This window comes from Puma concolor, chromosome B1 (assembly GCF_028749965.1).
Source record: "Puma concolor isolate L17-30 chromosome B1, mPumCon1.1.hap2, whole genome shotgun sequence".
In the NCBI taxonomy this organism is placed as follows: domain Eukaryota; kingdom Metazoa; phylum Chordata; class Mammalia; order Carnivora; family Felidae; genus Puma; species Puma concolor.
Genome location: NC_141670.1, coordinates 87,833,829 through 87,850,014, shown reverse-complemented (window position 1 = coordinate 87,850,014; position 16,186 = coordinate 87,833,829). Strand labels below are relative to the sequence as shown.

Genomic DNA, 16,186 nt, shown 5'->3' with positions numbered 1-16,186 from the left:
CAATACCACAACCAGGATACCGACAATGATGCCGTCGAGATACAGAACAGCTGCACCACCACAAGGGTCCCTCATGGTAGCCTTTTATAGTCACATCCACCCCCCTCCCTCCTTAACCCCTAGCAACCACTAATCTGATATTTCCATAAGGACAGCAGTACAGAATGCTACATAAATGGAATCACACAGTATATAATCTTTAGGGATTTAGTTCTCTAGAGATTTCATCCAGGTTGTTGTGTGAATCAATAGTTTTCTGTTTGTGTTGCTAAGCAGTATTCCATGGTGTGAATGTATCACTGTGTGTTTAACCATTTACCTTTTGGAGAACATCTGGCTTGTTTCCAGATTTGGACTATTACTAATAAAGCTGCTGTAATCATGCATGTAGTGGGGCGCCTGGGTGGCGCAGTTGGTTAAGCGTCCGACTTCAGCCAGGTCACGATCTCGCGGTCTGGGATTTCGAGCCCCGCGTCGGGCTCTGGGCTGATGGCTCAGAGCCTGGAGCCTGTTTCCAATTCTGTGTCTCCCTCTCTCTCTGCCCCTCCCCCATTCATGCTCTGTCTCTCTCTGTCCCAAAAATAAATAAACGTTGAAAAAAAAATTAAAAAAAAAAAAAATCATGCATGTAGAGATTTTTGTACACAAGTCTTCATTTCTCTGGAATAAATGCCCAGGAGTACTGTTGCCGGTTTGTATGGCAGCTGTATGTTTAGTTTTACAAGAAACTGCCATATGATTTTCCAGAATGAGTGGCTGTGATATTTTATATTCTCACCAGTAATGTATGGGAGATCCAGCTTCTTCCCATCCTTGCCAACATTGGGTGTTGCCACTAGTTTTTATTTTAGCCATTCTTTTTTTTCTTTTTAATACTTGCTAATTTTTGAAAGAAAAGAAAGAATCCGAAGAATTCTCTTGAAGAGAGAATCCGATAGAATCCGAAGCAGGCTCCAGGCTCTGAGCTGTCAGCACAGAGCCTGATGTGGGCTGAAACCCACAAACTGCGAGATCATGACCTGAGCCGATGTTGGACGCTTAACCCACTGAGATACCCAGGTGCCTCATTTTAGCCATGCTAATAGGCATGTAATGATATTTCATTGTGATTTTAACTTGCATGTCCCTAATAGCCAATGCCATTGACAATATTTTCATGTGCTTATTTGCCATCTATATATCTTCTTTGGTGAAATGTTTCTTCATATATATTTTAAAAAATTTTTTAATGTTTATTTACTCTTGAAAGAGAGAGATAGAACATGAGTGGGGTAGGGGCAGAGAGACAGGGAGACACAGAATCTGAAGCAGGCTCCAGGCTCTGAGGTGTCAGCACAGAACCCGATGCAGGGCTCGAACCCACGATCCATGAGATCATGACCTGAATGAAGTTGGTTGCCCAACCGACTGAGCCACCCAGGCGCCCCTGTTTCTTCATATATTCTGCCCATATTCTAACTGGATTGTTTGCTTTTTTACAATTGAATTTTGAGAGTTCTTTATGTATTCTAGGTGCTAGTCCTTTGCAGGATATATGGTTTGCAAGTATTTTCTCCCATTCTGGACTCGTCTTTTCATCCTCTTAACAGAGTCTTTCATAGAACAAAAGTCTTAATTTTGATGAAGTCCAATTTATCAACCTTACTTCTCCAGGATGGCATTTTTAGTGTCAAGTCTAAGAACCCTTTACCTAGCCATAGATCTTGAAGATTTTCTCCTATTTTTTTCTAAAAATGTTATAATTGTATAGTTTACATTTAAGTCTGTGATCTATTTTGAGTTGATTTTTATGTAAGGTGTAAGGCAGGTCAAGGTTCATTTTTCTGTCCATGGATATCCAATTCCTCTACTATCATTTGTTGAAAAAGCTACCTTTCCTCTATTGACTTGCTTTTGCATCTTTGTCAAAAATCAGTTGGCATTTTCCTGTGGGTTTTATTCCGGGCTCTTCATTTTGTTCCTTTAATCAATTGTCTGCTTTCTACCAGTGCTGTACGGTTTTGATTAATATCGCTACATAAGAAGTCTTGAAATTGGATAGACTGATTTGTCCCACTGTATTCTTTTCCAAAATTGCTTTAGTTATTTCAATTTCTTTGCCTTTTCTCATAAATTCTAACCTTATCTGTATTGAAAAAAGTAAGTCTCAATGAGATTTTGATAGGAATTGCATTAGATTTTTCTGTCAGTTTGGGGAGAATTGCATAGCATCTTTGCTATGCTGAGTTTTCTAATCCATGAACATATGCCTCTCCATTTATTTGGTTTGTTTTGACTTCTTTCATCAGCTTTGTGTCGTTTTCAGCATACACATCCTGTACATGTTTTATGAGATTTACACTTAAGTATTACTTTTTTTCCTAAGCAGCTGTAAATGGCATAGTATTTTTAATTTCAGTGTCTACATGTTCATTGCTCGCATACAGAAATACAATTGATTTTTGAGTGTTTACACTGTATCGTGTAAATATTTAAACTCATTTATTGGTTCCAGGAGGTTTTTTGTAGATTTCTTAGGACCGAGAAAATCATATTATTTGCAAATAGGGACAATTTTATTTCTTACTTTGCATCTGTATGCATTTTACTTCTTTCTCCTCTCTTATTGTCCTGGCTGAAATTTCTAGTACTATAATTGAATAAAAGTGGTGAAAGTAGGTATATTTGCCTTGTTCCCAAAACTTGGGAGTGTTATGGGCCAAAATTGTGGTCCCCCCCACCACAATTCCTATACTAAATTCCTAATCTTCAGAACCTCAGAATGTGACTTTATGTGGAGACAGGGTCTTTAAATTTGTAAATAAATTAAGTGAGATACTTAGGGTGGGCCCTAATCCAATATGACTAATATCCTTATTAGGAGAGATTAAGGACAACAGGTGCCTGGGTGGCTCAGTCGGTTAAGCGGTTAGGACTTCAGCTCAGGTCATGATCTCACAGTTCATGACTTCAAGCCCCATGTTGGGCTCTGTGATTACAGCTCAGAGCCTAGAGCTAGCTTCAGATTCTGTGTCTCCCTCTCTCTCTGCCTCACCCTTGCTAGTGCTCTGTCTCTCTCTCAAAAATAAACATTAGGAAAAAAAAATTTTTAAGAAGAGATTAGGACACAGACTCATAGAGGGAAGACTATGTTAAGACACCACAGAAGATGGACATCTGCAAGCCGAGGAGAGAGGCCTCATAAGAAATCACCCCTGTTAACACTTTGCTATAGCTTCTAGAATTGTGAGAAAATAAGTTTCTGTTATTTAAGCCACTGAGTCTGGTACTTTGTTATGGCAGTTCTAGCAAACTAATACAGAGGTAAAGCATGCATGCACTTTTTCACCATTATGTATAATGTTAGCTGTAAGTTTTTTGTAGATGTTCTTTATCCACTTGAGGAAGTTCTCACCTATTCCTATTTCTTCTGAGACTTTTTATCATAAATGGGTGTTAAATTTTGTGAAATGCTCTTTCTGCATCAATTAATGTAATTATGTGATTTTCTTTAGCTTGTTACCATGGTAGATTATATTTGATTCATTTTCATCGCTAGATGATTCTCATTGCATCTCTAGAATAAATAAGTCTTTGTATATATTGTATATACTGCTGAAATCTATTTGCTAATATTTTGTTAAAGAGTTTTACATCTATAGAGGAATGAAACCTGACCACGTTTTTACACCATACACAAAAATAAATTAAAAATGGATGAAAGACCTAAATGTAAGATAGGAAACCATCAAAATCATAGAGGAGAACACAGGCCGCAATATCTTTGACCTCTGCCATAGCAACTTCTCACTAGACATATCTTTGGAGACAAGGGAAACAAAAGCAAAAATGAACTATTGGGACTTCATCAAGATAAAAATACTCTGCACAGTGAAGGAAACAATCAATAAGACTAAAAGGCAGCCTATAGAATGAGAGAAGATATTTGCAAATGACATATTGGATAAAGAGTTAGTACCCAAAATTTATAAAGAACTTATCAAGCTCAATACCCAAAAAAACAAATAATCCGGTTAAGAAACGGGCAGAAGACATGAATAGACGTTTTTCCAAAGAGGACATTCAGATGGATAACAGACACCTGAAGAGATGCTCAACATCACTCATCATTGAGGAAATACAAATAAAAACCATGATGAGATAACACTTCATACTTGTCAGAATAGCTAAGATTAGTAGCACAGGAAACAACATGTGTTGGTGAGGTGTGGAGAAAGGGGAACCCTCTTACAATATTGGTGGGAATGCAAACTGCTGCAGGCACTCTGGAAAACAGTATGGAGGTTCCTCAAAAAGTTAAAAATAGAACTATCCTATGACCTAGCAGCTGCAGTGCTAGATATTAACCCAAAGGATAAAAAATACAGATTTGAAGGAGCACGTGCACCCCGATGGTTATAGCAGCATTATCAACAATAGCCAAACTATGGAAAGAGCCCATTCATCGACTGATGGATGTATAAAGAAGATGTGGTATGTATGTACATATGCATATATGTATATATATATATATATATGCAATGGAATATTAGCCATCAAAAAGAATGAAATCTTGCCATTTGCAACAACATGGATGGAGCTACAATGTATTATGCTAAGCAAAATAAGTCAGTCAGAGAAAGACAAATACCATATTATTTCACTCATATGTGGAATTTAAGAAACAAAACAGATGAACACAGGGGAAGGGAAAAAAAGAGAAAGAGAAGCAAACCATGAGACTCTTATTGATAGAGAACAAGCTGAGGGTTGATGGAAGGAAGTGGGTGGGGGGTAGGCTAAATGGGCAGTGGGTATTAAAGAGGGCACTTGTTATGATGAACACTGGATGTTATACACAAGTGATGAATCACTAAATTCTACTCCTGAAACCAATATTACACTATATGTTAACCAACGTGAATTTAAATAAAATTTTGGAAAAAAAAAAGAGCTTTGCATTTATATTTGTTAGGGATATGGGTCTATACTTTTCTTTTTTGTACTGTCTTTATCTGGTTCTGATATAAGATAATACTAGCTTCACAAAATGAATCATGAAGTGTTTCCTCTTCTTCTAAAGAAAATGCATAAAATTAAAAAAAAAAAAAAAGAGGGGCACCTGGGTAGCTCAGTCAGTTAAACATCCAACTCTTGATTTCAGCTCAGGTCTTGATCTCACCATCGCCATTTGTGAGATTGAGCCCCAAGTAGGGCTCTGTGCTGACAGCTCAGAGCCTGCTTGTGGTTCCCTCTCTCCCTCTCTCTACCCTTCATCCACTTGAGCAAGCACTCTTGCGTGTTCTCTCTCTAGCTCTTTCTCTCTTGCTCTCTCTCAAAATTAAATACTTAAAAAAAAAAAGAAATTGCATAAAATTTTTATTCTTTTTTTTTTTTTTAGAGAGAGAGAGAGAGAGCTTGTGAGTGGAGAGAGGGGCAGACAGAGAGAATCTCAAGCAGGCTCCACCCTCAACTGACTGAAATCCAGGTGCCCAGTGTTCATTCGTTTTAAATGTTTGGTAGAATTCTCCAGTGAAATTATCCAGGTTTGTAGATTTCTTTCTTGGAAATACTTACATTATGAATTTAACTTCCTTAATAGTTATAGAGGTATTCAAATTATCTATTTCAGATTGGATGAACTGTGATCGTTTGTGTTTTTTAAGGAATGGTCGTTCCATCTACGTTATCAAATGTGTGTTTGTAGAGTTGTACTTATTCCTCTCCTTTTATTCCATTTTTTTAAAACTTGATGATGTATTTAATTTTATTCCAAAGTGGAAGAGTTTTTTTCTTATAGTAAAACTAAAAACATACTTGTAGTAAAAAAAAAATATATCATACAATAGAGAATAGAAATAGGAAGCAAATCTAACCAATCAAGACTGTTAACACTGTAGTGAAGAACTGTTCAGATATCTATCCATTGTCTACCTACACACAAGCACACACATGTATATTTAAATACACATTTTTATAAAAATTGAATCATACTATGCATGCCCATCTGTAACCATCTCTTTCATTCAGCCATATGTGATATAAATCTTTCTACATCAATGAAGATCTGTATGTTCATTTATAATGACAAGACCTTTCGTGGTGTAAATATATCATAATTTACGTAGCTCAATCTGATACTTTAGTTAGACAAAAAACTAAAGTGTTTCTAGTGTTTTAATTCTATAAACAACACTGTGGTGAACATCCTTGTGCATATGTATCTTACCACATCTGTGTGATTAACTCCTTAGAATTATGCCCTAAGAGAAAGATGGCTGGTGTGTTCATTTAAAATTCTGATACATAGGGTCAAACCACATCCAACAAAAATGCATTTTTCCACCATCACGTTGGAAACACAGGATATTATCATTCTTTTTTTCCCCTCTTTGCCAATCTGATATGTGAAAAAGGATCAGGATTTTTTTTTGTTTTGTTTTGGTAGTAGTTATTGCCTTGCTTCTTTAATTACTGATGAGGTTGATGTGTTCATGGTTATTTGTCTTGTCATTTGTATTTCTTTAGGAGCCACCTAGACAACGTAGGTTTTAAATAAATGGTTTTATCTGACACTCTGCAGGGTTAATTTTAAGAATATGGAAAATAAGATCCCAGGGCACCTGGGCGGGTCAGTAGGTTAAGCATTTGACTTTGGCTCAGGTCACAATCTCATGGTTCCTGAGTTCGATCCCCAAATCAGGCTCTCTGCTATCAGCACAGAGCCCACTTCGGATCCTCTATTCCCCTTTCTGTCTGCCCCTCCCCCACACACTCTGTCTAAAAAATAAATAAGCACTAAAAAAATAAGTTGAGTGGTGATAAAAAATTTTTTAAAAAAGATCCAGCTTTAATACCTGTCCCAAATGCCATGGCAGTATGATAATTTTACTGAAAATTGTTCTTATTTCCTTCATTAAAAAAATAATAATAATAACCCAGTTGGGGATAGATGGTGGTAAGGTTGCATAACAATACAAATATATTTAATGCCACTGAAATGTATACTTCAAAGCGGCTAAAGTAACTTTATATTCTGTATATTTTATCAGAATTAAAATATAATCTAGTTGGGGATGATAGATACAGACACAGATACAAAGACAGTGATGCTTATATACACATACACATATATAAGAATTTATATATACACTTATATGAATTTTTACTTTATTAGTTTATAATGAAAGGATTGGTTCTCAATGTACTCTCCTCAAAAGGAAAAAAAAATGAGGAAAGAAAACATGTCTAATATCTCACTTTTCTTTTCAATACTCTAAGAAACATGGGCTTCTTAAAAGATTAAATCTATCTTTATTTTGAGGTTTATAAAATAGAAAGTCTTGTCATGAATAAATTGGACAGGAAGTCGAGGGCACATTAGAGAAACATAAATAAATTATATTCTCGTCCTAAAGACTGCTGATACTGCTGCAAATTTACTCCAGAGAAGACAGTTATTCTATATCAAACTTTTGGGATGACAAGGCTTTTTAAGTTCCGTTTATGGTTCTTTTCTGGTTCAGAAGACTTAGAGGTCTTCTTCCTGCTACTTGCTGATTTTTTTTTTTTTTTTTGGTAATTTCATCTGGTATTTTGCTCATATTTCACTATTCTCTGTCATTTTCATGGACTGATACCATGAACTGATAGTTCCTCAGTTCTTGTGACACAGGTCCTGTGGCCGGATCATTAAGTCATCACCCATTAACTGGCACTTCCCATTAGCCCAGTAAACCACGGTCAAAGTCTAGAAAAGTCTGGAGAAGGAGGTAAGACCTCTCCCAGCCCTTGGAGCCCTGAAGCCCGAGTCTTCCTATCACCTCTCCGCTCTCCTCACACATACACGGGGCTTTTCCATAATGCTGGGATCCAGAAAGAAAAGACTCCTGTGGTTATGAAGAGGGGAATTGAAAGTGGAGAGTTTCTAGCAATCCCTATCAAAATAACACTAGCATTCCTCACAGAGCTAGAAAAAAACAATCCTAAAATTTGTATGGAACCATAAAAGACCCTGAATAGCCAAAGCAATCCTGAAAAAGAAAACCAAAGCTGGAGGCATCACAATTCCAGACTTCAAGCTGTATTACACAGCTGTAATCATCAAGACAGTATGGTACTGGCACAAAACAGATCAATGGAACAGAATAGAGAACCCAGAAATGGACCCACATACGTATGGCCAACTAATCTTTGACAGAGCAGGAAAGAATATCCAATGGAATAAGCACAGTCTCTTCTGCAAGTGGTGCTGGGAAAGCTGGACAGCGACATGCAGAAAAATGAACCTGGACCACTTTCTTACCCCATACACAAAAATAAACTTAAATGGATGAAAGACCTAAATGTTAAGACAGGAAGCACCAAAATCCTTGAGGAGAAAGCAGGCAAAAACCTCTTTGAGCTTGGCCGCAGCAACTTCTTACTCAACACGTTTCCAGAGGCAAGGGAAACAAAAGCAAAAATGAACTACTGGGACCTCATCAAAATAAAAAGCTTCTGCACAGCAAGGGAAACAATCAGCAAAACTAGAAGGCAACCAACGGAATGGGATAACATATTTGCAAATGACATATCAGACAAAGGCTTAGTATCCAAAATCTATAAAGAACTTATCAAACTCAACACCCAAAAAACAAATAACCCAGTGAAGATATGAGCAAAAGACATAAATAGATACTTCTTCAAAGAAGACATCCAGATGGCCAACTGACACATGAAAAAATGCTCAACATCACTCATCATCAGGGAAATACAAACCAAAACCACAACGAGATACCACCTTACACCTGTCAGAATGGCTAACATGAACAACTCAGGCAAAAACAGATGTTGGCAAGGATGCAGAGAAAGAGGATCTCTTTTGCACTGCTGGTGGGAACGCAAACTGGTGCAGCCAATCTGGAAAACAGTATGGAGGTTCCTCAAAAAACTGAAAATAGAACTACCCTACAACCCAGCAATTGCACTACTAGGTATTTATCCAAGGAATACAGGTGTGCTGTTTCGAAGGGGCACATGCACCCCCATGTTTATAGCAGCACTATCAACAATAGCCAAAGTATGCAGAGGCAAGGGAAACAAAAGCAGAAATGAACTACTGAAACCTTATCAAAATAAAAAGCTTCTGCACAGCGAAGGAAACAATCAGCAAAACTAAAAGGCAACCAACGGAATGGGAGAAGATATTTACAAATGACATATCAGATAAAGGGTTAGTACCCAAAATCTATAAAGAACTTATCAAACTCAACACCCAAAAAACAAATAACCCAGTGGAGAAATGGGCAAAAGACATGAATAGACACTTCTCCCAAAAAGACATCTAGATGGCCAACTGACACATGAAAAAATGCTCAACATCACTCATCATCAGGGAAATACAAATCAAAACCACAATGAGATACCACCTTACACCTGCCAGAATGGCTAACATTAGCAACTCAGGCAACAACAAATGTTGGCGAGGATGCAGAGAAAGAGGATCTCTTTTGCATTGTTGGTGGGAATGCAAGCTGGTGCAGCCATTCTGGAAAACAGCATGGAGGTTCCTCAAAAAACTAAAAATAGAACTACCCTACGACCCATCAATTGCACTACTAGGCATTTATCCAAGGGATACGGGTGTGCTGTTTTGAAGGGACACATGCACCCCCATGTTTATAGCAGCACTATCAATAATAGCCAAAGTATGGAAAGAGCCCAAATGTCCATCGATGACGAATGGATAAAGAAGATGTGGTATATATATATACAATGGAGTATTACTCAGCAATCAAAAAAAAAAAATGAAATCTTGCTGTTTGCAACTATGTGAATGGAACTAGAGGGTATTATGCTAAGCAAAATTAGAGAAAGACAATTATCATATGACTTCACTCATATGAAGACTTTAAGATACAAAACAGATGAATATAAGGGAAGGGAAGCAAACATAATATAAAAACAGTGTGGGGGACAAAACAGAAGAGACTCTTAAATATGGAGAACAAACAGAGGGTTGCTGGAGGGGTTGTGGGAGGGGGGATGGGCTAAATGGGTGAGGGGCATTAAGGAATCTACTCCTGAAATCATTGTTGCACTATATGCTAACTAATTTGGATGTAAATTTACAAAGAAAGAAAGAAAGAAAGAAAGAAAGAAAGAAAGAAAGAAAGAAAGAAAGAAAGAGAGAGAGAAAAGAAAGAAAGAAAGAGAGAAAGAAAAGAAAGAAAAGAGAAGAGAAAAGAAAAGAGAAGAAAAGAAAAGAAAAGAAAAGAAAAGAAAAGAAAAGAAAAGAAAAGAAAAGAGAAAAAGAAAGAAAGTGGAGTTTCCTGCTCCTGCTGTTTGCATAAAAGGTGCTGCCTTCAGCTAGGAAGCCACTAGGGAAACAACAGAATCTGATTCCATTGATACTACATCCCCTTACAACACCTTCTCCACCCAGCCAGATGTTTTGTGTTTTATATGCTATGTTTTTAAATGTGTTTTATATTTAAGAACATCAATCAGATATTGTTTCTTTGTTGCTTAGCCTCCAATGGCTTTCTATTGCTTAGAATAATATCGAAATTCTTTATTCGACAGTTGTGATGTGGCTCTCATCACACTGGCTCCTTCTGTCCCTCAAAGTCATTGATTTTCCCACCCCAAGGCCATTCATTACCCTGGCAGTTCCCTGCCCCAGCTCTTCCCGCATGGGGGCTCATTGTCATCCTTCAGTCTCAAATCAAATGTTACTTTCTATCACATGGTCTTACCTTCTTCATAGCATTGACCACACTGTGTAATTGTCCCATTGATTTCGCTGACCTATTAATCTGTGTCTTTTCCCTGAACTAGAATGTAAACTTCATAAGGCTCTGTTGTCTGTCTTGTTCACTCACTGTTGTGCACCCAGCACCTAGCACTGCCTGCAGTAAGGGATGCTCAGTAAAAGTGTGTGTTGGGTAGACAAATGAATGAGTGCTTAAAAATCCCTATACCCTTTGCGCCAAATCATAGTGGCCATGAAACTAAGCATACCACGTTGTAGGGAAAGAAGTAACATGCAAACCAAGAATTTACAGTCTGAAGTTTCTTCTCAGAGAGAAAGGCAAATACTCAATGTGCTAAGAATTACAGTTAAGAAAGTGTCTCGGTCCCATCCCCAAAATAGATAAAATTGGGATAAATTTACCGTTTGAAAAGAGAACGCCCAATGGCTAGTACCCACATCTTCCAGGTGTTGAAAAGATCAGGTGCTTGGGGCGCCTGGGTGGCTTCGTCGGTTAAGCATCTGACTTCAGCTCAGGTCATGATCTCGCAGCTGCTGGGTTCAAGCCCCCCATCGGGCTCTGTGCCGACAGCTCAGAGCCTGGAGCCTGCTTCGGATTCTGTGTCGCTCTCTCGCTCTGCCCCTCCCCTGCTCATGCTCTGTCTCTCCCCTTCTCTCAAGAACAAACATTAAAAAAAAAAAAAAAAAAGCTTAAGAAAAGATCAGGTGCTTGCTACATCTCCACTTAGGGTGTATCTTCGGGAAGACATGACTGGAGCACAGACATGTTACAAAACGTAAGCTTCTTGGAGGCCTGGGTGCGGGGCCCCTATGCGGGCCTCCGAGCCCCGCTACTGCTGCCCATGCGCGGCCACAAGACCCGCCAGGACCCGCCGGCCAAGTGCAAGGGGGTGCGTGGCGACCCGCCCGTGGTGGATCCCGTTGAGTCCCGCCAGACGGTGCGCGCCCTCAGGTGTGTGTGACAGGGAAGAGGCTGCCGTCGGCCCCGTGGGTGGTGTGTCGAAGCGGGCGCGCCCAGAGGGCGCCGACTCTGCGCGCGTCTCCGCCCGGGCTGGAGTTCGCTTCGCTTCCGAGATGCAGAAGAAGGTGCACGAGGCCCGGGCGCGGTCCCGGCAGAGCGCAAGGTGCTGCGGGATACCGCTGAGCACCGCGACCTGAGGGCCTGGAACCAGGCGGAGAACCAGCTGCTGCTCGGGCTGAGCGATTGGCGAGGCTGCGGCAGGAGGGGCCTGAGCAGAAGCAGCGGCAGGTGCAGCAGAAGGCAGCCCGTGCAGCTCAAGGAGCAGGAAGTGCTGCAGCTGCAGGAGGAGGCAAAAACATTTCATCACCCAAGACAACCTGGAGGTGGGGGTGGAAGAAGCGCTGGACTCCCAGAAGAGCTACAACCAGGCCATCACCAGAGAGGGGCTGGTGGGCAGGTCCCGGCACAAGGGCTCTTAGGTGCCCAGTGAGGACAGTACCCACCCAGGGCCCATGTGTGTATGCGGGTGGGAGGGCTGGGCCTGATCTGAAATCAACCAGTTTCTTATGAAGAAGGAGGCTCAACCTGTCCCGGTGGGGCCCTTACATGGTGGCCTCTGCGGCCATCACTTGGTCAGAAACTCCCATACGCAGTATCCTGTGCTGCACACACGTACAACTCAGCATAGCACCAGACCTTAGAGGTTTCCATGTCACGGAGGAGCAGAACGGACCATAGTCCCCCAGGCAGCCACGTCATCTACTCAGTGGTCATGGAGGAGAGTGGTTGGCAAATTACAGTCCTTGGGCCCAATCTGGCCTGCTGCCTATTTTTGTAAATAAAATGTGCTGGAACACGTGCACACTCACAAAGAAACTTAAACTTCTTTTTAAGAAGTACCTAGAGGGCTGTGGCTCAAATGGTGTCTTAAAAAATGAGCACCAGAAGAAAGAATCTGCCTATGTTTCTCAAACACTGTGTATTCTTGGGAAAAGCATACCTGTTTCTTAATAACAAGTCCTTCTTTATAATTATTCTGCAAAAGTGAAAAGTAATCCTTTCATAGCTAGCAAGCCCAGGAGCCACTGAGAAAGGGACCCAATTGCTCAGTGCTGCTGAGGCACCTCCTGTTCCTTCTGTCCTGCTGGCCCAGGCACTTGGGCAGATGCCCAGGTGCCTTGGGCAGGCTCCTTCCAAGGAAACTGAGTAAGAGTTACCTGGGAGAGGGACACCTGGGTGGCTCAGCCACTTAAACATCCAACTCGGTTTCTGCTCGGGTCATGACCTCATAGGTTTGTGGGATGGAGCCCCACTTCTGGCTCTGCGCTCACAGTGCGGAGCCTGCTTGGGATCCTCGCTCCCCGTTTCTCTTGCTGCCCCTCCCTCCCTCCCTCTCTCTCTCTCTCTCTCTCTCTGCCCCTCCCCCAACTTGTGCTTTCACTCTCTCTCAAAATAAATAAATAAAAACTAAAAAAAAAAAAGTTATCTGGAAGGGAAGGAGGAGTCACAAGTGAGGCTGTTCTTCTGTTGTTTGAATGATTAAATGTCTTAAAGGGAGGTTGTATATATGTATTACCATAAAAAGAGAAAATAACCTTACTTTAAAAACAAACCTCTAATTTATCTTCTCAGAATGAGATTGTCTTCCTGGGTAAGAGCCACTTGAAAAATAATTTATCTTTTTTATGAATGTACATTTACCACACAATCCAGCAACTATACTCCTAGGCATTTATCCAAGTTCACACAAAGACTAGCACATGAATGTCCAAAGGACTTGGTTCTTTTTTTTTTTTTTTTTTAAGTTTGTTTGAGAGAGACAGATATAATGTGAGCGGGGGAGAGGCAGAGAGAGGGGGGGAGAGAGAGAGAATTCCAAGCAGGCTCCAAGCTACCAGTACAGAGCCTGATGCAGGGATCAAACTCACAAACCATGAGATCATGACCTGAGCTGAAACCAAGAGTTGGACACTTAACCAACTGAGCCATCCAGGAGCTCCAAAAGGACTTTATTCTTAAAAGCCAAAGCTGGACACAATTCAAATGTCCAATAACAGGTGAGTGAATAAACAAACTGTAGTATATATGGAATACTTTCCAGTAATAACATGAGGGGAACTAAAGAGACACACAACAGGGCACCTGAGTGGCTCAGCAAGTTAAGTGGCTGACTTCAGTTCAGGTCATGATCTTACAATTTGTGGGTTCGAGCCCTGCATCAGACCCTAACAAACAGCTCATACCTTGGAGCCTGCTTCAGATTCAGATTCTCTCTCTCTGCCCCTCCCCTACTTGTGCTCTCTCTCTCTCTTTCTCTCTCTTTGTCTCTCAAAAATAAAAAAAATAAACATTAAGAAAAAGAGAGAGAAAGAGAGGGGGCACCTGGGTGGCTCAGTTGATTAAGCATCCAACTTCAGCTCAGGTCATGATCTCACAGTTCCTGAGTTTGAGCCCCACATCGGGCTCTGCACTGACATCTCAGAACGTGGAACCTGCTTCGGATTTTGTGCTTCCCTCTCTGTCTCTGCCCCTTCCCTACTCGTGCGCTCTCTCTCTCTCTCTCTCTCTCTCTCTCTCTCTCAAAAATAAATAAACATTAAAAAAAAAGAGTTGGGGCACCTGGGTGGCTCGGTTGGTTAAGCGTCCAACTCTTGATTTTGGCTCAGGTCATGGTCTCATGGTTGGTGAGTTTGAGCCTCACATCGGGCTCTATGTTGATGGCACAGAGACCCCTTGGAATTCTCTCTGTCTCCCTCTCTGCAACTCATGCTCATTCTCTCTCAATATAAATACTTTAAAAAATTTCTTTAAAAAGAGACACCCACAACAACATGGATGAATCACAAAAGCAGTATGCTGAAGAATATATAGTGTATATTTCATTTATATAAAACTCTAGAAAAAGCAAACTGAAAATATAACAATATACAAGAGATCAGTGGTTGCCTGAGGTCAGGATTTGGGAGTAAGGCTTTACTAGGAAGGAGCACAAGGGAACTTTTCAGGGGATTAGTAATGTTCTCATCTTTATTGTGTTGGTGATTACAGAAGTGTATACATTTGTCAAAACTCAGAACTGCACACTTAAAAATGGAGGCAAATTTTGAAGACACTGGACTGTGAGAAGTTTAAAGAATTCGAACTAATCCGGAAGTCATCAAGGAAATATAAAAGGGATTTTTAGGTAAATACAAAGGCAAGGAAACCGTTCAGGAGGTAATGAAATATGCCAAGTATAAGCTGTTAAGTGCCTGAACTAGTGAAATACAGTGAAGTAAGGGCAGTGGTGTGTGGTAAATGTTTAACAAACAGCTGGGAGTGGGGGAAGACCTGATTTTGTAACATCTGCCTATTTCCCAGGATAAATATTCCCACCATGGCTATTTTCAAGCTACCAATGTGATGTTACTGAACAGGGTTTGAAAAGAGATGCTCACGGGGTGCCTGGGTGGCTCGGTCGGTTTAACATCTGTCTGACTCTTGATTTCGGCTCAGGTCATGAGCTTGAGGTTCTTGAGATCGAGCCCCGCGTCAGGCTCCTCTGGAGGCATGGAGGCCTGTTTGGAATGCTATCTCTCCCTGTCTCTCTGCCTCTCCCCCCATCCCACGCACGCGTGCATGTGTTCCCTCTCCCTCTTTCAAAATAAGTAAACTTAAAATAAACAGTAAGAAACAAAAGAGGTGCTCACAATTGGCCCTTATGAGTCAGTGCAAGCCAGCCCAGCACACAACAGAGTAGAAGGCCTTGTTAGATTTGAGAAAAATGGTTAAAATATTTGCATGTGTTAGGGTAAGGCAAACTGCACTAACAAATGGATTTTAAAACTTAGTGGTTCAAAACCAAACTTTTTTTTTTTTTTTTCCAAATAATATTCAGGGGCAGAGATCCCAAGTTGGTGAGGGCTCTGGTTCACATAGTCATTCAGGGACCCAGGCTGACTGAGTCTCAACCATCTTTAATACATTGCTTCCCAAGCCACTCTGGCCATCACTGGAAAGGCCAATTTAGCTCCTGAGAGGAAGAAAGAAAGAAGATAAAGGAATGTGCGTGGGATATTTTATAGATCAGGCTTAGAAGTAGCATGTATCATGCCCTGCTTATATTCCTTTAGAAAACGTAGTCACCTGGCTCTATCTAACTCCAAGGGAGACTGAGAAATGTTGTAAAGCTGGAAAGCAAAATGGGAGAAAGAGAGAGAGTATTCTGGAGCTAGAATGGCAGTCTGTGCTACTTTGAGAGATTCTGAGAAAGTAGGGCTGCCAGATAAAAGAGAAAATGCCTGGTTAAATTTGAATTTCAAAGGGAAAAACTAAATAATTTTGCGGTGTAAGTATTCCCAAATATTACACGAGACATACTTATGCTAAAAAAAAGTATTTTTAATTTATCTGAAACTCAGATTTAATTGAGCACTTGCATTTTTATTTACCAATCTGGTAAGGGTAATTGCCAGGTTACAGAATTGGATGAAATGATCCTTGATAATGCT

The 16,186-nt window shown here is 40.4% G+C and overlaps 1 pseudogene; it reads left to right on the top strand.

The window, feature by feature from the left end:
• Positions 1-11,158: 11,158 nt before the first annotated feature.
• On the top strand, positions 11,159-12,175 carry LOC112858828 (small ribosomal subunit protein mS26-like; annotated as a pseudogene).
• Positions 12,176-16,186: the final 4,011 nt, after the last annotated feature.